This window comes from Rhodnius prolixus, unplaced genomic scaffold, assembly GCF_049639745.1.
Source record: "Rhodnius prolixus isolate KJV_2025 unplaced genomic scaffold, Rpr scaffold_5, whole genome shotgun sequence".
NCBI lineage: Eukaryota > Metazoa > Arthropoda > Insecta > Hemiptera > Reduviidae > Rhodnius > Rhodnius prolixus.
This window is the reverse complement of record NW_027411624.1, coordinates 3,734,815-3,760,387: the sequence shown is the minus strand read 5'-3', so window position 1 is coordinate 3,760,387 and position 25,573 is coordinate 3,734,815. Positions and strand designations below refer to the sequence as shown.

Genomic DNA, 25,573 nt, shown 5'->3' with positions numbered 1-25,573 from the left:
TTACGAGATAAGCTTAAAAAAAAAATACGAGTAAGTAATGCGGTACTTCCGGTATATCGATTTTGACCAAAACATAATTTTAGCCAATCCTCTGTTAGCACTAACCAATATTCAGCGATATACTGAAATTGGTTTCAGACAATATGTTGCCTAATTAAAATTTAATAACTTCAGATATATGGCAAAATGCTTGCAGACATGATCAACGCTTTTATAAGGAAACATAAGGAGCAGCAGAAGAAGAAGAAGAGGAAACGAGGATTTGACAGGAAAAGGAAGAGAGAAACCATACGCACGCACCCAAGATATCCTGACCAGAAAGGTATAGTATACAGCATTAATGCATGCGACTGGCAGAAGAGAATCCTATGTATAGCAATCAGCGGATGTGTTTGATCCTTCTAACGGAGAAAGAGAGAGGTGGTAGGTTAATGGCGACAAGACTAGAGTATTGGAGAGCAGCTAAGGAACAGGATAGTAGCAGTAAGGCTTAGCTTGAGAGAAGCACAGGCGTACATGTCACTAGTGAAGTGGAAGCTATGCTTTAGAAAGCATGGGTAAGCTTTGTATAATGAAAGCATAAACCTTATGTCAATGTAGTAATGCTATAAAGCAAGTACCCGCCGACAACACACTTGTTCTCTTACACATACAAACACATGGATACCAAGATTTCACCAAAGGCTTTATTATAATGTCGAGCTCTTGTGAAAGGTAACAGGATGCGTTTTGCTCATTATTGATTTAGCAACCTGAACCACAAAGCAATACTGCGCCGCCAACAGCCAAATATATTTCCGCTTTATATAAGTTTAGCGAAGTGGTATAAACACTGTATAATCAAATTCAAACCTCTTTCTTCAATAACACTGAGTAAATTATTATTACATTTGATAAAGTCTTGTATAAATTAATTTTTTGTGCGATTAAGAATAAATAAATCCAAGGCCTAAGACCGGGAATCGAACCCACTAAACCAGCAATACATCTTAGCTTTGCGGGTCTAGCCTATAACCTCCTAACATACTTTATTATAAATTTCTCATATTAGCCATTAAATAAAATCCAAGGCCTAGACCTGGGGGAATCGAACCCACTAAACCAACAATACATCTTAGCTTTGCGGGTCTAGCCTATAACCGCCTAACATACTTTACTATAAATTTCTCATATTAACCATTAAATAAAATCCAAGACCTAGACACCGGGAATCGAACCCACTAAACCAACAATACACCTTAGCTTTGCGGGTCTAGCCTATAACCGCCTAACATACTTTATTATAAATTTCTCATATTAACCATTAAATAAAATCCAAGACCTAGACCGGGGGAATCGAACCTACTAAACCAACAATACATCTTAGCTTTGCGGGTCTAGCCTATAACCGCCTAACATACTTTACTATAAATTTCTCATATTAACCATTAAATAAAATCCAAGGCCTAGAGACCAGAAATCGAACCCACTAAACCAACAATACATCTTAACTTTGCGGGTCTAGCCTAACATACTTTACTATAAATTTCTCATATTAACCATTACATAAAATCTGAACAGGGGAATCGAACCCACTAAACCAACAATACATCTTAGCTTTGCGGGTCTAGCCTATAACCGCTCGGCTACCGTTGCGCCTAGCGTATTTACATATGAGGTTTATAGGAAATCCTAAGAGTAATTTCTTCATTCACCTCAAAGGAAATCCAATTAAGGTTCTTTCCACTTTTCAAAAGTGGGCCTAAAACTGATTTTTTACAGAAAGATAATTGTAGTAAACGCCATAAAGCTATACGCATGCGATGTATTACAGGAAGTTTACAGAATCTCGATAACTCACGAGAAAGTGGCCCTTTAAAGTAAAACGCAAGTTTAAGAAATTATGTTTATTAATTTGGAAACAAGATCGCAATACCGGAAATGGCCTCTATTTCCAGGTGAAACAGGGAAAATAAAATACATGGCCAAGTATTTCAACATCAACAGCTGTTTGAATTTATTTTCCCTCCCCCGCCCCCCCCAAAAAAATTAAATAAAGTTAACCTAAAAATAAATAACTAAAATAATAAAGTGCTGCATTCTACAGGTAGCCAACAGAAAGAGTGAACTCTTCGTGACCTGCAACTTCCGCTCCTAGATTACTAGTTTCCTAAATAAAATAAAAAAAATCCCCCTCCATTATCCCGCCGTATTTTCCTTTCTCCGCCAACTTTTTACTTCCCTCCTTAATTCAGTTTTTCTTTTTTTTTTTTGACTCAACTCCTCCAACGCCCCCAAAGGAAAAGAGAGAGGAAAATATCCCTCTTATTTTTTAACATCATATTAATTTCCGGTAAGAGATTTTTCTATTACAATCAGCTTCTTGATTTTTTATTTTTATTTATTAGTAAAGTAAAGTAATTGCCTATTTTTTCAGGCAGGGCTTTACGTCCAACTGCCCAATTAGATGTCGTGGACGGAGGCGACTAGCAAACATACTTTACTATAAATTTCTCATATTAACTATTAAATAAAATCTGAACAGGGGAATCGAACCCACTAAACCAACAATACACCTTAGCTTTGCGGGTCTAGCCTATAACCGCCTAACATACTTTACTGTAAATTTCTCATATTAACCATTAAATAAAATCCAAGGCTTAGACTAGGGGGAATCGAACCCACTAAACCAACAATACATCTTAGCTTTGCGGGTCTAGCCTATAACCGCCTAACATACTTTACTGCAAATTTCTCATATTAACCATTAAATAAAATCCAAGGCTTAGACTAGGGGGAATAGAACCCACTAAACCAACAATACATCTTAGCTTTGCGGGTCTAGCCTATAACCGCCTAACATACTTTACTGTAAATTTCTCATCTTAACCATTAAATAAAATTCAAGGCATAGACTAGGGGGAATTGAACCCACTAAACCAACAATACATCTTAGCTCTGCGGGTCTAGCCTATAACCGCCTAACATACTCTACTGCAAATTTCTCATATTAACCATTAAATAAAATCCAAGGCTTAGACTAGGGGGAATCGAACCCACTAAACCAACAATACAGCTTAGCTTTGCGGGTCTAGCCTATAACCGCCTAACATACTTTACTGTAAATTTCTCATATTAACCATTAAATAAAATCCAAGGCTTAGACTAGGGGGAATCGAACCCACTAAACCAACAATACACCTTAGCTTTGCGGGTCTAGCCTATAACCGCCTTACATACTTTACTGTAAATTTCTCATATTAACCATTAAATAAAATCCAAGGCTTAGACTAGGGGGAATCGTACCCACTAAACCAACAATACATCTTAGCTTTGCGGGTCTAGCCTATAACCGCCTAACATACTTTACTGTAAATTTCTCATCTTAACCATTAAATAAAATTCAAGGCATAGACTAGGGGGAATCGAACCGACTAAACCAACAATACATCTTAGCTTTGCGGGTCTAGCCTATAACCGCCTAACATACTTTACTGCAAATTTCTCATATTAACCATTAAATAAAATCCAAGGCCTAGACAGGGAGAATCGAACCCACTAAACCAACAATACATCTTAGCTTTGCGGGTCTAGCCTATAACCGCCTAACATACTTTACTGTAAATTTCTCATATTAACCATTAAATAAAATCCAAGTCCTAGTCACCAGGAATCGAACCCACTAAACCAACAATACATATTAGCTTTACAGGTCTCATTTTTATTTATTACGTAATCATTAATAAGTAATGGCTAAACTAATAGCTAACAATACTCTAACGCGATTTGTTTTTCTCTGTATTTCTCATTTTCACTGTCTCACTCACACACCTACATACTTCCTCTTCGTTTTGGAAAACATTAGATTATTAAAGTTAAAACATGGACTTTATAAAAAAAGAATTTAATTTTTAATAAAGAACATTTTTTGTGCATTCTATTCGCACTGCTGTAAAGAGCAGAAGACAAACTTACAAGAAAGTTATGAGATAAAAAAAGAATTGAAAAAAATAAAATATAAATAAAAAAGGGAAAACGAATTCTGGAATAAACCCAAAATAAGTTGAAAAGCTTTTAACAAAATGAATGTTTAAAAAAGGAAAATAAAAAAGAACTGAGATGCAATAAACTTATCTTTTATATCTTTTATTACTTGCATTTTATTTTACATTTATTTTTTATTTTATTTTCTTTTTACTTTTATCTTGATGCCGCCTAATATTCATTTCTTTAAAAACTTCTTTCGTTTTGTGGATAACTTTGTTTTCCTCTTTGTTTGTTGGCCTTTTTTTTAAAAAAAATATTCGTTAGAATGTGGTTCAAAAAGTATTAATAATAATAATAATGATAAGCCTTTATTGGTTTCTTTACATATTTCCATTTCCAGAGACTCCCGCATTTCGCACTGCTACGATGAGTTGAAGTGGCTTTTTCCTGTCTATCGCCGCCAATATTTTTTGGCTTCTTTCCTTTTTCAAGTCATCCAATCTCAAAGGCCTTCCTATATTTTTCAACTCCTTAAGTTTAAATCCTCCATCCATACCCGTAACACTAGATCTCGCTCATCTGATCTCTATATTCCCTCTCACCGTACCTCATCCTTTGACAAGTCCTTCCTAATACGTGCTACCTCTCTCTGGAACTCCTTACCATCATCTGTCCGCCATGCTCCTACCCTATCCATCTTTAAATCCCGTCTATTCAGTTATCTACTTTCTATTCAGCTTCCTCCGAAATCCTAATTGTTTTAATTTATTTCCTTAATTTCTGCAGTTTTATTATTTTATTTTCACTTTCATTTTCACTTATTATATTTTCACTTTTGTAAATACTTATTTATTTATTTAATTTTTGTATAATCACAGGCCAAACTGTTAAGGCCTCTATTTGTACCTGTATTTATTCTTAGGGGACAATTGTCCCAGAATACTAAATTTCTTTTCTATTTCTATTTACATACATATTAACTGATTTATAAAATTTAACATAATTTATTTATTCTTTTTTCTTTTCAGTTAATTATAAATCAAAATATTTAATCAAAAACAAAAATATAAACAAAAACTACTTTTTTGCATAAAATAGAATAAAACTTAATTATTTGAAAGCAGGCCCAATCATTGAGCACAGGCCTCTCCCATCTCTGTCCATTCGCCTCTATTGTAGACTCTTTTATACCACTTGTGTTCGGCTACCATTACAATGTCATCCTGCCATCTCATTTTCTGCCTTCCTTTCTTCCTGCTGCCATAAAAGGGCCGTCCATAAAGTTGCATGTCCTAGACCATCTTCCATCATTACATCGCACAACATGGCCAGCACATTTCCATTTCAGGGTCTTCTCTATATCTTTAACTTAACGTTTCTTGCCTAATTATTGAGCTTCTGATTCTGTCTTTTCTTTTCACACCTTTCATACTTTTTTCCATTGCCCTTTGCGTCACTTTTATTAACTTATTAATTATTTTCTTTGTTAATGTCCATGTTTGACATCCATATGTTAAGCAAGGCATTACACAGCAATCTAATATTTTTCCTTTTTTTCTTTATTGGCACTTTGCGGTTCTTCATTAGATGCTTCAGCGACCAATATTTTCTCCACGCTAATGTAATTCTTCTTTCTACCACTCTTTTCATTCCTATTTTCAAATCCTATTAGCTGTCCCAGATATATAGAGTGCTAAAAGTATTACTTTATATTAATAAGCTGTTTCCGAACTGTACGATATAGTCTCTACCATAGGTCATTGGCTATAAGATAGACGGAAGAAGCTTGGATGAGTTAAGGGAAATAGAAATATTTGGAGAAATTACATTTGCTACACGGTCTATACTTTTTTTTGTTTTTCTTACCCCTAAGTAAAGAGGGTAATTGAGATCGTGCCAGATCGATTTTTCACCGGAAATATCTATGTTTAAAATCTCCGGAAATATCTATGTTAAAAGTCCCCGGAAATATCTTTACAAAATACAGTGGAGTCTTCGGTTATCCGTCATGACCGGGACCGGGACACGTGACGGATAGTCGAATAGACGGATAATGGAAAAAAACAGGAAAATTTCCAGATTATTTTGTTTAACGTGTATAAAACTTTGTATTAGCTGGTATACATATTTTATACGTTTATACGCTTAAGCCTTAAAGGTCCAGGTATCTTTCATTATTCAATTCATTCTATTGGGTATTAAAATTAATGAATACAATGTCGGGCGACATCTAATCGGGTTTTGTGGGCGGTTTTGTTTGTGGTTGATCTTTTTAGGAAAAAAAAACCCCACAAACTGTCGAATGATGGACACGAGTATGTACCTAAAAGACAAAGGAAAAAATGTCAAAAGAAAATATTCACACTCCGCGTTGTGTATGTATTTGCTTTTAAGTACCATATCAAATGGGGTAAACCCCAGATATTTTTTTTAAGACAAAAGGACTCTTTTTTTAAGGCTAAAAAGGACTCTTTAAAATTTCTGGACACTTAAAATAAATTTTTAAATAGTTTTCTTTTTAAAATAATTTTTTGGTTTTTTTTTTTTTTTTATAATTTTTAAATACTGAGGAGAGTGACGGTCAATTGGAATAGACGGATAAAAGGGTGGCGGATAACCGCCGACTGTATATCAAAACAGAAAACCTGAATGCTGAAGCTGAAAGAAACTTCTTATATTTCTTCTTATAAATTAGTTAAGATAACGGCTGGTTTTCGGGGAGCAAGCTTACACCAACCGAGCGAGCATTCCAATATATTTTCATGTAGTTAGAACGTGTGTTCGCTCGCTTGATGGTAATCCATGGCCACTGCGATCTAAAATATTGGTTGCTAATTTTACTATTTTTAAAAACACAATTTAAGAACTCCTTCTTCTTCAGGTTGTTATAAAAAAAGTTAGAATAAAAAAGGTGATAAAAATTACCGAAACGTTGGTATAAAGCAGAAAAGTTGTTTTTATTTAAGACCGCACCTCGATATTCCCCAAAAATGATCCAACAATAACGGTCAAAAAAAAAAAAAAAAAACCCATCATTAAGAAAATAACTAATTTCTGCAACCATGTAGGAATGTTCTCATTACTCAATTAAAATCAGCTGTGTAATGCCCAACTTTACCTCACTAGTGGGGGAAAGTTCCCATTAGTGTCACTTTCCTCACTAGTGAGTGGAAAAACTTTATTGTGCTTCCTTGATATAAGAAGTTTTGTTATTAAATATTTTCTGTAAAACTTTAATAAGCTTATTTAACGTAACTAAATAATTAAAAAACGAATATTAAAAAATAAAATAAAAATTGAAAGGAATATAGAAATAAAAATAATACTTTAATAAATAATTAGATATTTTTAATTAGAACAGTTAAAAAGGTTATAGTGTTACCTTATAGAAATTTAAAATGGATTCTGGTGATTCCTGTTTAGTTTTTTTTTTTTTTTTAGTTAATAACCCTAATGATTGCAGAAAAGATACTCGCTTCGCTCGCTCGTGCGTGCAAACCCTGCCTCGCGTGAGGAAAAGCACTACTTTCCACACTTGTTAAATAAATAACTATTACATCACTTCCTTTTTAAAACCGGGGATGAAAAAAAAAAAGATTGAGATGAAATTATTAAAATGCTAGTTTTTAATTGAAGTTCACAACTCATTAATAAATATAGTTTGTTAAATTTAGTTGAACGTTGTAATTACTATGCTAAACTTAAACTTAGCTTTCGAGTCCAAAATGAATACAAATGCACAAAGGCAACATTGCTAGTGTGCGATTGTTTTGAAACTCTGTATATATATATATATATATATATATATCACACCTGGGCGCACACTTATACATTGCTCTAATGAATATAGTAATAATTTATCAAACTAAACTGCTAAAGCCTGCCAACAAGGGCGCCGCCAAGTAAGGAGGTTCCTAAACTAGTAAAGTGAACTGTGGTGGTGGTGGTGGGGGGTAACGAGGTGAGCATGCATGAACCTGAACAGTTCTCGAACCCCCACCACCACCACCATAAAACAATTCACTAATCCTAACTACCAACCCCTACTCAAACCCCCATACGCCTCCCACCAATATTTCCGCTCACGTAAACTCTTGTACTCCTAAAATTTCACTTGACATAACCACACGATCACACCCATGCGATCTTAACATCTCCCATACCCTCCTTCCGATCCCCCCCCCACCACACTTTCACCAAACATCCGAGGAGAGGGAGAGGAGAGTTAACTAACAACACAATAAAACTGAGAAACGTTAACTGCTAAAACCAACTCGTAACTGTTCCCAATTCTACCAGTTCCCCTCTACCAATACTCTACTTAACTAGGATCCCTAGTCACTGTTAGGTTCCAATTTAATTTGGTTTGTACCATTTAATCCTGGAAATCTCTTTTGACTATGGACCTAGTCTTGGTGAATTTTGCTAACACTTAGCGATTTCCCGGAGCGGGAGAAAGGTTAAACACCGTGACTACAGTCTCTGTCGTCATGAGAAAGAAAATTTTCACCAAAATGATAAATGATAACACTTGATGCTTGCAAAATGCCAACTATATCTCTAATATTCTTGACTTGATATTTGGATGAAAGTTTCTACCATAAACCACGAAGATACAATAGTTGTTTGGTAATTAAACTACTTGTTCCACGGTTGTTGTTGTTTGTAAAGTAAATGGTAATAAACAATTTAATAATAGAACAGCATTTAGTTATATCCTTAATAGAATTTAAATGCTCTTAAAAGGTTAACCTTTAAATTGAATCTTCATTCGTTATATATTATTAAAATATATTTAGACTTGTACTTACTTAAGTTCTGTACTAAACTTATGTTCTTACCTTAAGCCTGTTTGTTTTATTTTCAAATACAGGGTGTCCCAAGCTATATGGATAACGACTTTTTCTCGGAAACTAAGATAGCTAAAAAAAAACTAAAAAATACGTGTTCCCTTAGTTTTTTGTTAGAAATCCAAATTTAATTTGTAAATTTTTTTCGGTGCTTCCAGAAGCGAGATACAGGCACCAACTTCATTTTTTCAAATGGGGAGGTTTGGTTTTTATTTCAGAACTAGATTCCTCTATTTTTTTAAGAAAAATTTACTTGACCGATTTTTTTCTGTGAGCGATATTTTACAAGTTATGAATGAAATCATGATTCTTATAAGAAATTTCAAAATGATATTATAACGGGTTTTTTTGATTGAATAAGAAGAAAAGTACTATTTTATTATAAATTTTACTCCTCCATTAATATTTTCAGATCATGTTCGAAATGGCCTCCACCATTGTGAGATGCATAGACATGCTCTTTCCTGCCAATTGTTGCTTACTGCCAAAGAAATAGATTCTGCTTTAACCGAGTTTAACAGGCATCTATTATTCTCTGCTTTAGTTCATCTACAGATGCAATTCCGTCTTGATTCTGATACACCTAGATTTAGAAATGCTTTTAGATAAGCAGAAATAAGGAAAGAAAGAAAAAAGTTATGAATAATCACCTTGTTTTTCAGGTATCCCCAAAGGAAATAGTCCATAGGTGTCAAATCCGGTGAACAGTCTCCCGTGTTGATATAACACGCCCAACAAATTTCCTATCGAGATATCTCTTTACTTGCCTAATGGTGTTATAAGCCCTTAAGATGACGTAGTTGTCTTAAAAAAATAAATAAAAAATTATGAATGAAATTGGGAATAATCGTTCTTCTTTGATGAATTAATGAATCAGAAATCAAAAAAATGATGAACAATATTCTACATCTTATTCAATCATTTAGGATGATTGAAAAACCGTACAATGCACAGAAATGACGAAGTTAGGGAGAGGGTGCATGGCTTGAAATCCCCCCTCCACCCGGAAAATGGAAATTTTCTTCAAAAATAAAAAATCCAATAAAAACTTGTTCTTTAGAATAATAAGTGAAATCGGAAATAGTAGTCTTGATTTTGTTGGACGGAAATCCTCTACTTTCTTTGTAGAAAGCCTTCTCCCAGTCATTGGGACATCCTCCCAGCACGGTAAGGAGTGGATGTAGGAGTGCAGAAGAAGAACAAACTTTTCCAACGCCATCTTGTTGCTAGCATAATTCCCGAAAGTCTATTCTCCAAGCCAAGAGTCTATTAATTATCAGCATCTATTGATTCAAATTAAGCTACTTCACTTTATCTATACTAGTGATGCCGCAGGCGCCAATTTACTTCAACTTTGTAATTATGGGGAGGATTTTAGGGGAATTTAAGTGGGGGGGGAGGGCCTAAGCCCGGCTCTTAGACTACGGATTTAGACTACTAATAAATACGTAACCATATTTCTAGCGTTAACTTTCAGCGTTAACATTATAATCAGGCTTTGAAGCTCTATAATTTAGCTTATCTTATAATCACTGACTTTCAAAAAGGCAACTTTTAGTCACTATTTTTATGCCCACTTTTTCTGGGTTTTGTAAATTTTCAAAATAAATAATTAAATTAGAATTTAAACCAAATAAATATAATAAAAGATCGCATAGGACTTTCAGTAAACTTGGTACGTTTATTGCTCATCCGCTTTACACATTTTCTTTGAAACATTTTCCCGGGAAATTGCGAATAAGAGTTCTTCCGATCCAGAGGAGTGGTGGAGCAAACTAGCCGACTATCTTTGGAAGTAACATTTTAGAGGAATTTATGGACTTATCTGTTGAAGCACTATTGGGGATTAAAAAGTAAGGGATTAGCTACGTGGACAGTGAACTGAATTCCGTAGCACGCAAAAAATCCCGGGTTCGAATCCAGCTGCAAGAACATTTAATTAGGTAAACTTTGATAAGAGAAAGTCATGCCAGATTTTTCTCAATGTAGGGTTCGAAACCAATACTTCGCCGAAATGGTAGGAAGTGATGTCCAGTTTGAGAGGCAGTCAATTTGACTAAAGCTTACAGAAAGAACTCTCTGCATGAAGGTGGGTACTTGACTATAAATCAGCTGGAACAGTGTGGACTTAAGGAAGAACGCAGATGTCCTCTATGCGTCTCCATGGAGTGGTTAAGACGTGAAATGTGGAGAGAGAGAGAGAGAGGATCTTACGATAGTTTTCTTATAGGGAAAGTGGGTAAATGGAAAACCAAGGGACAACAAGGAAAAAGGGTGTAAAGGGATTGTGAGTAAGCAGGTAGCCTCCAGAGACCTGCTTCGGCCTCCCCGTTGAACGCTACTTTATGGAAGCGTCAGGTGGCGGCCACAGGACTTGCCAATATTCGCTCCATGGGGGCCTATAGAACCAACTTATGGGATGGCCTTTTCACTTGCAACCGCTGCTTACCTTGGGGGCAGCGTGTAACCCACAACTACACCCCTCTGCCTCGTCACTTCCGCACATTGCACACCTTCTCCAAACTGGTCCACCAACCATTGGGATCTTACTTCCCCTACTAACCATTATTATAAATTCTTCATATTTCTCCCCTTCCCACTGGGACCACTGGTTTTCTTCAAATAGATTGTTTTTTACCGGAAGAGGTTCCACGGTGATTAAAAATGTCTTAAAAGTGAGTCGTTTGTGATTGTGACAATCACCAAATATTCAGTTTTTGTGTCCAAGAAAAAATCTTTGTTAAGACTAAACAATGGGATGGACCCACAAACGATCTTCTCTATCAATTCCCTAGTATCTTACTTATTCACTTCGTTCGAACTACAAGTTGCATCCGTTATACTACACTGAAAAACAGAGGGATTTTAGCTTTGTGCGAGTTTAGCGAACTGGAAGATTCTGGATTTAAATCTAGCTCTTAGATTTTCTGTTCCCCCAGGACAGGGATGGCGAACCTTTTTGAGACGTGGGCCAAATTTTGTTCATTTTTTTTCAGAACTAGTTCTTGGGTCACTGATGCCCATTTGCACAAAAAGTTAAGTTTAAAAATGTTAAACTGAATATTTTCAAAACTAAACATCTTTAAAATTCAGTTGGCTTAACGGATAAAACGGGGACGAAACAAGTGGCTATGGAAGTCTCTTTTTACAAACATAACTGAACAAAACCTTACTAAAGTGTGTTTTATCTGAAGAACAATCTTAATATGGTTATTTGTGCTTTGGGTTGTCGATTTTTTTAACAAGCAAAATATGAGTAAAATTAAACATTTTATTTGATATTTTGTAAACACTTTTGCTTTATTTCAAACACTACAAAAGCATTTGTCGTCATTTGCGCTTTTAGAACTGTAATGATCAAACTAAAGATTATAGATAGCTTTTGTGTCAATTTGTGATTGAAAACAATACAGATAGAATATAAATTGTCCACATAATTAGAAAATCTAAATCAACCCACGTAAACAAACAAATGGTTGCCTAGCAATTGTGGGTCAGTGAAAAAGCTTGCGCGGGTCATAGGTTCGCCATCACTGCCCTAGGATCTTCTTACTGCTTCTCACTGTCCGGTGATGGTCATGGATGTTGTCCTGTAACAAGAGAACCCTGCCCATAGGCTGGCAGTGCGCTGTAAAAACTGGATATCCCGGAAAAGCCATTCATTACAGGAGGTACTTCTAGCTAAAAGGAAACTTACTAGCCACGCCATTACCTTCGGACAGTCGCACATTCAAACACAAGACAGACAAACAATCATATAAAAAAAATCTATATCGAAAATGTGACGCAACAATGTTGACGATTGGCGTACTTATTTTTAGTGTACTATTTAAATATCGCTGAGCGCACCAATTAAAATCAACGTTCATTAAAACTGCTTCTACATCAAAAATATACGTTGTAATAAATTATTTGGATACACACTGGAAACATTGGAAACTTATCTGCCTGGAACAGTCGACAAAGTCGTAACCATAATATGTGTGAGCTTTAAATGATAACCAATTGGTTTTAACAATTATAATTACCATTGGAAATAATTATTAAAATTACCACAGCCATAGAGATATCTAAATGTGAATACTAATGAAGTGTATGAAATATTGTGGGGCGTGTTCTGATTGTGGAGGCGGTGCCTTCTCCTCTAAATATAATAAAATAGTTCAACCACGTTCAACATTGATCTCAATGGCAAGCATTCGCTGCTCTCTCTCTCACTCACTCACTCCCTCTCTCCCTCACTCTCTCTCTCTCTCTCTCTCTCGGAGCCGGAAATTTATCTCAGTTTTAGGATATGATAAATTTTCTTTGCAGACAATTTTACAAAGAGGAAACATTAAATTTGTATTTCACAAATCGCCCAGAAATCATGTGTTTGGGGTTAAATGTTGATTGCAACAAGAACAAATCTGCTGTACACACACACTCACACACGACTTTCTATTTCGTAATATACGTAATTAAATTTTCTTGTAACAAACCACTTTTACTAACTGACTTCAATCTGTAGGAAAGTGTCAATTTTTGAAGAAAAAATCGATTAATAGTGCAAACATCGATTCAAAAAAAAGTTGAAAAAATCGATAATGTTAACATCGATTCAAGAAAAGGTTTTTAAAAAATCGATAAATAGTGCAAAAATCGATCCAAGAAAATCTTGAGAAAAATCGATAAATAATGTTAACATCGATTCAAGAAAATGTTGAAAAAATCGATAAATAATGTTAACATCGATTCAAGAAAATGGTGGGCGCTAGTTTTCAAATAAAAGAAAATACCCAATGTGTAAACAACATCTGCAATAACATATTGGAAAGTTTTTCTTGTTCTTTTACTAAGAAAGAACTTTACTTACACAACTAGTGCCACCACCTCAGCTGGGGCCGCCCTCCTCCTACTCTCTGTCTCGCTCCTACCTGTCAATCACTGGCTGGGAAAACACATATGCCACCACCCCAACTGAGGCCTTTCTCTTAGCTGGCTTTTACATAGGTCACTAACTCCTTGAACAATCTAGCTCTTTCCTTTCTAGTTCAGATAGAGACCGGCCCTTTTGTCTACACAGTGGTGGCCAGATACCGACTTTGGTCGCTTAACCCCTAGAACAATCTAGGCCTTTCTTCTCTGCCACAGGTAGATACCGCCCTTTTGTTAATGCAGTGGCGGCCTGTTACCGACTTTGGTCGCTCAACCCCTAGAACAATCTAGGCCTTTCGTTTCTGCCCAGGTCAACTTCGTTACAATATTATGCGTAATATTAAGTTTCGAGAAAAGTTACCGTTAGAAACTTCAATTTTCGAATTCAGGGGGTTCAAGGATACGATGCTGTTTTCCATTTCCAAAAAAGGTTCAAAAAGCCAATCCAAACTTTATTTTTATAATGAAATAAAATTTTATGGAGTTTGGCCATGATTTAATTTTACACAATAAAATTCAATAATAATCGAAAATAATAATAGGCAATAACATTAACGGTGAAACAGATTGGGTTAATTGCTGGCTAAATATCGTTTTAAATCTGCTTGGTAATAATAGCTAGGGTGTTAACCACATTTAAATATTTACACCCTATATCTGGGATTACCACAACTTTGCTATGTTTGCCCAATCATAACAGTGCTGTTAGGTTTATATTTCCTCTACAATAAATTGAGCCGACGCGAACGTTTCGAAAGTTATCTTTCTTCTAATTCTACTACTACTTCTTCATTAAAACCCTTTTAGGAGTGAAACTAGTTTATTTATTGAGGCGTAAATGACATTCTTAGCAGGATTTCCCACCTTAACACATTATGCTGTAACCTAGCTACGCGTTGAAGCCGCTAGATGGCTCTAGACGGCCTAAGTGGGGTTGAGAAAAAGACCTGCTACCAGAAGAATGGCAAGACAAGAGAAGACGTAAGCCTGAACCGAGATTAAAAGAGATCAAATATTTCAAGTTTTTAAGTTTTTTGATAAAAGGTCTTTCATATTTCTTTCCGTTTTTTGCTTTATTTTTCACACTCGTTTTCCTCTGTCATAAAGTTTTTTGGCACATAAAAGATATCGCATCAAGAAGCAATCGAATTATACTCAGATTAAGGCAGAGACACCTGTATTAATGGCTCTTGATAAATTGGAAGGGCGCTTCCCACGATCGATGGCAGCACGTTAGAGTAGAAGTATGAGGAAACGTCATATAGAGGATATAGAGGTAGATTAATGCGACAGCTAATTTGTAAAGACTTCGAATCTGTAAAGGTTCGCTGGATTCCTTGAATCTTTTTCCGAAGAATATAATTTTAGTGAAAGAATGGAAGAGAGTTCCTAAAATTGAAAGGTGTCCACCATAAGGAGTTTGCTGACGGCATCAAGAAAACAAAGATCCAACAGAAAGTGGTGAGCAATACACAACACTGAAATATTAAAATTAAAAACAAAATTTAAGAAGGAAGTAAACAAAGAGACAGGAAGTGAAAATGATGAGAATGAAATTAAATTAAATCACAACAACAGGTAGTATAAAGATGCTGTAATGGATGAATGCTAGGAGAATGAATTCTGCGAAGAAGAATGCAAACGGGAATACTGTAAGAAGAAACTAACCCAACCTAACCTAACTTTACCTAACCTAACCCAACCTAACCTAACCAACCCAAACCCATCTTAACCTGACTTCACCAAACGCAACTTAACCTAAACTAACCTAAACTAAACTAACCTAACCTAACCTAACCCAACCCAACCCAACCCAACCCAACCCAACCCAACCCAACCCAACCTAACCTAACCTAACCTAACCTAACCTAACCTAACCCAACCTAACCTAACCTAACCTAACCTAACCCAACCCAACCTAACCTAACCTAACCTAACCCAACCCAACCCAACCCAACCCAACCTAACCTAACCTAACCTAACCTAACCAAATCTAACCCAACCTAACATAACCCAACCTAGAAGCTTCTTACAGCTCACTGTCCGGAAGGTGATGGACAGTGTTGTCTGTAACGAGAGAACACTGTCCGGAGGCCGGCAGTGCTCTGAAAAAAGCTCCGGGCGCCAATAACCTTAGATGTTGACGCGCCTTAAACATTAAAAAAAAAATAAAATAAAAAAAATAAGCACGATTAAAGTACGAACTTTTTCTAACCAGTTATCGGAGAAAATGAAAATGTAGTTTCGCAAAAATTTTAAAATATTCATTTCCGCTTTAAACTCCAAGATTTCAAAATTAACTCCTTCCTCTTTTTAGTTGTAAATATCGCGTTTTGTATCGAGAAATGCTTTTGACAAAACCTAAGCAAATCCCCCAGGGAGTGTTCCCTTAGAAGTTATTTTATTACCGATCTGGGTGGGTGGGACGTTGAACAGGAATATGTCCTCCAGGGTCAAGACTATTAAGAAACTCTGTCTTCCAGCTTCCACAACTCCAGAGGACTGACTGGAAAGCGTGTACTCTTTCACAAACTTTAAGCAAAACAAAGTTATGTACGTACCATTCTAGTATCAGGTTAGTTACAGTATATAGTAGTAATATAACTAGATTGTGGTAAAGTCTATCAATATAAGTTTTAGTGAGAGGGGTTGGGGGCGGGTTCAATTAGGTTGGCAACCATGAGCCAATCTTCTTGGCCGCCATAACTTGCTTAAATTTCCCCAAACTGTTCGTTCATACGCGCTGCTGTGCACACACATTCCGATACTTCCGGTCGCCATTTTATGGCCGTCTGTATTCAGGACTAAGTCTTCTTTAGATATTTAATTGTAATTTTTAATTTTTATTAATTTTTTAGCAACCAACCAATTTTAAGAATATAAATAGACAGGTAAGAACATGAAGACCAGGTAGTTAATTGAAAAGATAAGGATGATCTCGAATTTAGGATTAGAAAATTAAAAGACGAACACCGGAAGTGGGTAGATGAAATGTAGCTGGTTCGAGAGTGGGAGAAATAGTTCGAATACTATTTACCATCATCTCCCCGCCTTGAAGGACTAGTCAGGGGCGGACAGTAGCTAAAGAATACCAAATGATAAAGGCAAAGCAGCCATTCGAGCACTATTCCCACTGTTCTGCTGGGACTCTAAACTGTCCCCAGAGAAAAAAACTCTTCCTGTACAAGGTAATGGTTAGGCCCATGTTACTTTATGCTTGTCTCCCTCCTGGAGTCTGACATGTCGATCCAATATCGCCTCGCAGCAGATCATCCAAAACCAATTCCTCAGACCCGGTCACAACTTCCCCCCGCTACAGACCTTATTATAGACTTACACTCTAACACCAACATGGACTATGTAGAACCTCTACATCAAGTACCTCGCTACTGGTTTCTTTAGTAAGTGTGAATCAAGTCACAAACCACCTATGCAGACAAATATTTAGTTTGGACACGGTGCACAGGCACAGGAGAGTTAAGGACTCCCTGAAGTAAAACCTTCCTTAGAGGCTGAGTCTTTTTTCACGAGTTTTTTGCCTCATTTTCCAATTTTATGTTTTATATTTTATACAATTTTTTGTAATTATTGCTGGAGGTTATAGTATTCGTACTGGAACTCCATTGTACATATGTATTTATTTTCATTTAATAAATAAAAATCTATTATTTATTTATTATAACACCAAATGAATCACCAGTTGTAACACCCACACCATACATCCGCCGGAAACCGCATTACCATATTTAGCTAAATTCATAATTGAGTCTTTTTAATCTAGTGAAGTTTTTACTGTGAACTGCCGGTCGCCAGATAACCACTGTCCATCTCACTGAACAGTTAGCTGTAAGAAGGACTGCTCATTAGGAGGAAGAAAAGTCTAAGGGCCTGTAGATGAATATGTACCCAGGATCGCCGCGTAAGATTACGCTAATCTAAGGGCTAATCCCTTTCCTATTTTTTCTGGAAGGATTAACCACGAAATTCGGCTTCCCGGGAAGATAAGTGGATGCTTAGCACCTACGACGTCATGTCCAGTTGGGTAGACATTCACATCTGACGACGATGTTTAAATTACGTGAAATTGCAAGACCACGACTGTGAGAAATTTCAATCTCGCTAGCATTATGTTCTTTTTCGCCCAACTATAAATATGACTTTCTTCAAAAAAAATCATGAATAAAATATAAAGAACTACGTAGAACTGTTTGGGGCCGGAATAACTGAGAATATTACTTGGTAAGATGATGAAGGGCCGAACCAAAGGATTAAAGTATGGCGAGGAGAGGGGGTAAAGGGAGAGAGAAAAAGCATCCAGGGATGAGGTGAGGCTTTTCGGCTTTATGTGGCTTCACTTTTATTTGACCATAAATTCTAAAGCAACAAGATAGAACGCAATCAAATGGGAAACCTTCCTACACTGTTATATATGCCTACCATAACCTCTCGATACCCGATTTTACTGCCATCAATAATTAATCTTTTTAGATAACTAAATATAGATCTATTTAAACAAACTTAACAACATCCTACTTATACGACTAAGACGACTTCCCTCTCAATTATTACAACAATAATTTTAATTCGCCAACTTCCTTTTTAAATTAAATTTTACAGAATCAAATCAGTACTAGGGAGAAGAAACTAGTTTTCAAAATAATAAACAAAATAAAAAAACTAAAATAAACAACATCTGGAACAAGGAATTGCAGGAACAATGCTGGTAACCCGATTTCCACGCTGAAACTATCTCACTTTAACTTCACACTAAGTGACTGAGAAATATGTTAAAATGATTTGTAATGACGAATATGGCATTTAAAAAAAAATGCATGTTTTCACAATAGTTTAGGAAAAAATAATTACGTTATAAAATAAAATACGCTCTACATTTATGATCGTTGAAACACGGAGTAATCTTTCTACGAGTATATTACCGGCACCCGGATAGTGTTCTCTAGTTTCAGAATACGTAGCTGATCATTGCCGTATTTTTAGGACGTATTTGATTGAATTGAAATACGTGAAAAAAAGAATTTACAGAAAAAGGTTAATTTCGCGTAAGTGTGATCGCATTTAATTTTACCTGATTCCCGTGCGGGAAAGTGGTACATAAGAATAATAAAACAGAGCTAAAATACTAACCACAAACTAAACCAAGTAAAAGTAGCATTAAGACGAATGTGAAGAAGATACGACTTAAATCAAAATTGCAGCACGAGAAGCAATGAAAAAATTCCTTCACTGTTCTTACAAGAAGTCATTGAATGCATAGGAAGTAGCCAAGTATCTAAACAAGGCAATGCCTTGCTCTCTAAGTTAAGTAATAAGGCGTAGAAAACACTCCTCTTACGACACGGTACTTCTTCGTTCCCGGTTGAAGTCCTTTCTCCGACTAAACAGTCAATGACTTGACGAAAGGGACTAGGCGGTCAAGTTTTTAGAAAATAAAAGCGATTGATACAATACTATCCTCCAAACTCTGAGGACTTACGGGAATAAAGCTGCGGAGGACAGCTTTTCCCTTTGATTAACTGGAAACGCTGCTTGGAAAAAAAAAAAGGAAAATATTAAAGCTACAAACAATAAAAAGATGTTCAGGTTGTATGAGCGAAAGACGAAGCCAAGTTGCTTTCTTTTTAGTTGTTTCATTGACAAAAATATCTGCGTATTATTGATTATAAGTTAAGTAAGTAAGTCTGTTTCATTAAAGCCGCCAGATTAAGATGGTTAAGGCACGTAGAAAGGATGCCCGAAACAAGGATTCTAAAAAAAAAAAATTGTTATATGGAAATCCAGGTGGAAGGGGAAAAAGAGCACGTCATGGCGGGACGATGTCGAAACCGATGACGAAGTCAGAAGATGGAGAATCCGTGCTTTGGACAGGGACGAGTGGAATGCTGTGCTGAAAGAAGCCAAGGTCCTTACAGGACCGTAGCGCCCTACAGTAAGTAAGTAATTGATTATAAGTAGAACATCAATGTTGGTATGTTTTCACTGGGTGCCTCCAACTAAGTGAATCCTCCTTCTCTTAGACTACCCTGATCGTCAGCACGTTTCTTGGTCATCAGCAGGGTGTGTGCTAACGCGGAAGCATTGCATTACTTGTGGCTGGTTCCTATGAACCATTGGCTTACAGGGAATAATTAAAGTTATACTGTTACTGTTGACAATGTTCCCTCTGTATGCAACCACCTTAAACCCAAATCCAGCTCTAGTTCGGAGAACGGTATAACCTTGTAGTTGGGAGTTGGGTAGATAGAGTAAGAGGAGGAGAAATAAAATCGGTGATCCTACTAGGGCTAGGTGTTTTTGGTAGGTTTGCGGATGGGGAAGAAGCAGGCTTGGGGATAAATCGACCACCATCAGAACCAGCGGCCAACTACTCCCCCCCCTCTCTCTCTCTCTAACCAAAAAGGTTTCAGGATTTTCTGGATTACAAGCCTCTGTGTAGCTCAAGCAAACGTTTCTGGTTGATTAATGTATCTAAGTGTGCCCACAAGAAACATCCAGACATTTACCTCCTACTTCCGGGCTCACAATCTACTAGAAGCTATTTCCACAAACCTCATCAGCCCTAAACCCTGGGTGGAAATAATTACCCACCCTGTCTAAGGTGAATTAAGTAGTTCTTGCCCTCTTTATCACAATCTCCCTTTTCTATATTTACGACCTCACCCTCTGGTCGAACGAAATCTGCCAACTGTTAAAGTCTTGTTTCCTCCAATTAGACCTAGATCTAATACTGCTACCTATTTGTCTTACTATTTAGCCAAAACTTCCCTAACCAGGGAATATTTGCTTTTATCTTCTCAGTTCTAACACCTACCAATCAATCACATTTGATTGAATACCAAATTTTACAACTGATTCTTCCCTATCCAGACACATTATTTATTAAATAAAATTTAGAATATGGTGCCATCAGCTAGGCGTAGATCCTTTGTTCTTTTCACTTTATTGCGATTCTTTCAAAAATAACTGGAACGATTTTCCAGATTGTATAGATCAGCGGTTCTCAACCGGTGGGTCACGACCCCGGCGGGAGTCGAACGACCAAAACACAGGGATCGCCTAAAGCCATCGGAAAATACATATTTCCGATGGCTTCAGCCGCTAAGAAGCCGCGCTACTGTCTGCAGCAGCGCCATTCAGCTGGAACGCACGTCGTTATGGCCGTTAATGTTATTTATTGGAATTAGTAATAAATATTTCTCAATATATAATTAAGTACTGTTTTTGTGATTAATCACTATGTTTGAAGCAATGAGAATACATAATGCACATCAGGTATTTACATTCCGAATCATAACTGTAGCAAAATTACAGTTATGAAGTAGCCACCAAAATTATTTTTTGGTTTGGGGTCACCGCAACATGAGGAACTGTATTGCGGGGTCACGGCATCAGAAAGGTTGAGAACCACTGGTATAGATGGAGATGTGTAACTTGTATTTGAAACATAGTTCCAGGAACATTACCGTTCAGAGTATTCATCCCGGGCACAGAACCTAATTAGCGTCAGTGAAGGAGGGAACTGATCTATTTAGTGGGTGGAAGGCAACGTTTCCTCCTAACCTCATTATCACACTTACGACGTGTTCATTTGATCTTTCCAGAATCACCTCTTCTCAAAAATTGTTCATATTCAGCTAAGAGCTCTACATCGACCTCTATCGATCGCCAGAATGTCGCAATGCCAAAGATGGTTTTCATAATTTTAATCTCAACTCGGAACACCTTTAAGTTATCTCCACGAAAAGATCAATTCTATTTCCCAGAAGTTTAGAATCTTGAAAATTTCTTTGAGAGAAAGCCATAAGAAAAAAAGATTTGGAAGAGACACTTACACACTACCTTAATGGAGGTCGAAAATAAATTAACGGAATGAATAATGGACATGATATATACAGAGTATACATTAAATGGATTTTGTAGGAGTACACCATGAAAGGGAGATTACCGACGGCCAGGTTCTGTATAGCCAAGAAAGTCTGCAGGCTTAATATCCCCAGCTGTAATCTTTTAAACGGTGACTGCAACTAATCTTTAACGTCCCAGCTAATTGAAAATTAAGTACTTTCAACCCAAAAAAAAACCACTTATGCTGACCATTATTTTCCTTCTCTCTTTTTTTTCTGCAATACCACTCGTTTTGTAGGTGGAGCGGAAGTAATGATAAGGTTAACGTAGTAAACCATCAGGGAGTACTGCTCGTGAACATGTGTTTAATGTATGCCTAGTTAAACGACTTTGGGGGGAAAAAAACAAAATTGCTGCTACATCCGTTTCTCTGCTCCAGAGTCTTATCATTGAATTATTGAGCTTACGAGCTGGTAAAAGACCTGGAGTTCCTTCTTTTTTTAGTGACATCCCTTAGCATTTAAAGCTAGTAAATTATAAGGGCTATATTTTCATAAAAGGTGTCAACAAAGTAAACCTCTCGGCCAGCTGTTTAATTTCATTATCTTTATTACTTATTCTTTTACTCTGGTCTGATGCCAAATCATATTTAACTTCCGGTAGTTTTACGTTTATTTTGAGTCATTTAATACTACCCTTTACGAACTTATGGTAAAGTATTTGCGATGGTTTCAAATTTTTCCAAGTTAAGTTTGAAGCAAAAAATTTGTATTTATTTCAAGACCCTTGAACACGAAAAAATAGTTACTTTACTCTAAAATAGTGCACCAAGTTCATGAAATTTTATGCTTTAACTTAGCATAGCACCTTGAACGAAGTATAAAAAAATCTACTACTTAAATTGTTCAGTAATTCTAAAAAAATACAATGAACTCTAAAATTAATCTGAAAAGGCTACACACTGTTGTTTAGGTACGTTATTGAATTTAGATTATTTGATTAACTTGAGCTGAAGATATGTACCTAATTAGTTTTTTTTTTAATACAGATGTTTATTGTACTTACAATTTTGTTTCCATAACTGCCAGAGAATGGTAATCTTGCTGCTGATTAGTTGTTTAGTGATATATTTGTAAGTTTTAAGTAAGTTATTCATTATTTTATAGCAACTAATTTAATTTAAAATGATTATTTACAGAAAAACACTGATCCTGAATGTAAAGTTACTGCTTAATGATCGGCCAGTATGTAAGAAGGTTTTTCTTAGGTTATAGATCAAGGTTGTTTACAAAATTTCTTATAAAATTTTTAATTAGGGAATTGTTAGCTAGTTATTTTAAAATTAAATTTGTATTTATTATACTGAATTTACCAATCTATAACTTAATAGATTAGTAATTTTACTTAATTATTTTGTTGTTATGATTGTTTAAAAATAAGAACTTACTAAATAACACTGATCAAAATTTGAATTTTGTATAATAATTGGGGCCACTATTAGCTGATTGCAGGAAAAAATGTATTAAAACTGTCCGGTAGGACAGTTGTATAAGGGTTGATCGTCAAAAACTGCACGAAAAAGCGTAACGTTGAAAAACACTCAACTTTGACAATTTTTCTCTTTTTCTAAAAAATATAAAATTCCAAAATTTTCTTTATAATGTAGGGCAAATCCTTCTTTATAAGTGAAATTTTTTAGTAATAACATAGATTTATTAGTTTTCGAGATTAATAGAATATCTACAAAAACAAAAGTCCTTCATAGCTTAAATGTCATTGATAAATCAAAATTTGGAATTGTTGATAGCTTAAATGTCGTTGATAACTCAAATTTAGAATTGTTGATAGCTTAAATGTCGTTGATAACTCAAATTTTGTATTTAATATTGGTCAATCGGGTGTGCGTCTTTACTGAAGCGATTTTTCATTCTTTTGAGATTTTCATTGAAATGGTCCAGCGATTTGCCATCAACTCAGAATTCCAGCCATATGATTAATTTTAATAGAAAGCATCGGACAATCCAATGAAATGATAGTTTAGGCGAAAACCACATTATCTAAACTTTCCCAGAACTGCCCTTAAAATCAATTTAAAAAGATATGTAAATGAGACTGTAAAGTTCGAAGTAGAAGAGAATGTTGGTGAAAGGTGTTACGTTTTTATTTCTCTCTGGAAGCCGACAGGTAGGATATCCTTCGCAGCTACTGTTGGTATTCATTTCAAGCAGCACCTTCACCATTATCGTCATCCTGACATACTCACTTTCTTGTTACATTTTCATGTACGTGAACTCATCCTCATACAAACAGACCCCCCACGACGTGCTTCTGATATCTACATACATATAACTTCTATTCCTTTTTTTGTTTCCTTTCAAAATAAACTACATAATTTGTTTTTAGATAAGTTTTTGTTTTTGAGAGACCAAAAAAAGGAATTCTTTACCTCTCCATTAAATTTATGAAATAGTATGTTGTACACATTGTTTCTATTTCGTAATCTGAATGGAAGTTGGACGCTTTACTTTTAATTTACTTAGGTAAGAGGAGGTGGTTCATTTCTTGTCAGATTTATCTACTTAATTTCCTTGATTAATTACTTGATTTCTGCCAAAAAAAAAAGGGTTCTCTAAGAGTAACTCCCATTTCCTAATCTTTGTTGAAGCATTTCCTTTAAAACTCCCTGTGGGAAGTATGACTTACACTAGACTTACACTTTACTGAAGAAGAAGACGAGTTATTCCAAGAGTTTTCTACTAGGTACAACCAAGAAAGTTGAAATGAGGAGGATTACTTCTTCCTTGGTTTCAGGGCCTTTTTATCCTGGGTTGACGGGACCATTGCTATTTTGAAGAACAATTTCAGAATCTATTATTAAATTTATTCAAAATCAATCAATAATAAATAAATATCAAACAGAATTGTTTTTAATCCAAGAATATTAGAGTTAAATTTCCTCGCTAATCAAAATTTTATTAGATCTAAACAAAGGGGTAACTGAAGATTACAGTTCGGGATTGAAGCCGCTTTAGAAGTGTTGTTTCAATTGTTGTCTAAATAGATGAAGAGGACTGTACTGGCAACACTAAGCCAGCTGGCCGTCCATAGATTAATTAGATTTCGCCTTAATAACAACACTGCTCAACATTAATCTTCCAAGCCAAACACTGATAAATTCCTTTACAAATCTCTATTTTAACCTTGAACAACAATTATACAAAACTGGTATATATTGGGATCTACAGCTGTTAGCTAAACTTTATCTTAGCTATATATTTTGAATGATTTGTTTTAATTCCTTATTTTTTTTTTTTTTTTTTTTTGGCGCATCAACAGCTGAGGTTATTAGCGCCCGGAGCTTTTTCCAGTGCACTGCCGGCCTCCGGACAGTGTTCTCTCGTTACAGACAACACTGTCCATCACCGGACAGTGAGCTGTAAGAAGCTCCTAGGAAGAGAAAATCTAAGGGTCAGCTGCTGGTTTAATTCCTTATTTTTTTGTTCTTTGTTTGTTTTTGTTTTTGTCAAACTCATACGTAATTAGCTAGCGGGCAGTGAAGGTAAGACCTCCATGCCCCAACTTTTAATATAGTTTGAGCCGATTATGGAGGGGAGAACATGTTGTATGGTTTTTTATTTGGCCAACAATGGGCGGACGATTTATAAGGCGATTTCATTCAGTTTCGAGACCTTTAGTTTGTAAAAAATAAAAAAATGAGAGAAAAACTAAAACTAAACACTAACAACAATAATAATTATATACTTTGATTATATTAAAACTGTCCGGTAGGACAGTTGTATAAGGGTTGATCATCAAAAACTGCATGAAAAAGCGTAACGTTGAAAAACACCCAACTTTGACAATTTTTTTCTCTTTTTCTATAAAAGATAAAATTCCCAAATTTTCTTTAAAATATAGGGCAAATCCTCCTTTATAACTGTAATTTTTTTGCAACAACCTAGATTTGATAGATATTG

General features: G+C 35.7%; 1 protein-coding gene and 1 long non-coding RNA gene across 3 annotated transcripts in view; one reads left to right on the top strand and one right to left on the bottom strand.

The window, feature by feature from the left end:
- Positions 1-22,869, bottom strand: part of LOC141458844 (cell adhesion molecule 2-like) — a 601,780-nt gene extending 578,911 nt beyond the window's left edge. The window contains exon 1 of the mRNA XM_074137381.1: positions 22,662-22,869. The gene's annotated coding sequence lies outside the window, so the exon portion shown is untranslated. The remainder of the gene's footprint in view (positions 1-22,661) is intronic.
- On the top strand, positions 22,067-22,690 carry LOC141458846 (uncharacterized). Of its 2 annotated transcripts, XR_012461223.1 has the most exons (3): positions 22,067-22,307; positions 22,379-22,568; positions 22,645-22,690. It is a non-coding gene; the product is annotated as an uncharacterized lncRNA (long non-coding RNA). The 2 variants fall into 2 exon arrangements; XR_012461222.1 differs by having other exon boundaries at positions 22,067-22,568.
- Positions 22,870-25,573: the final 2,704 nt, after the last annotated feature.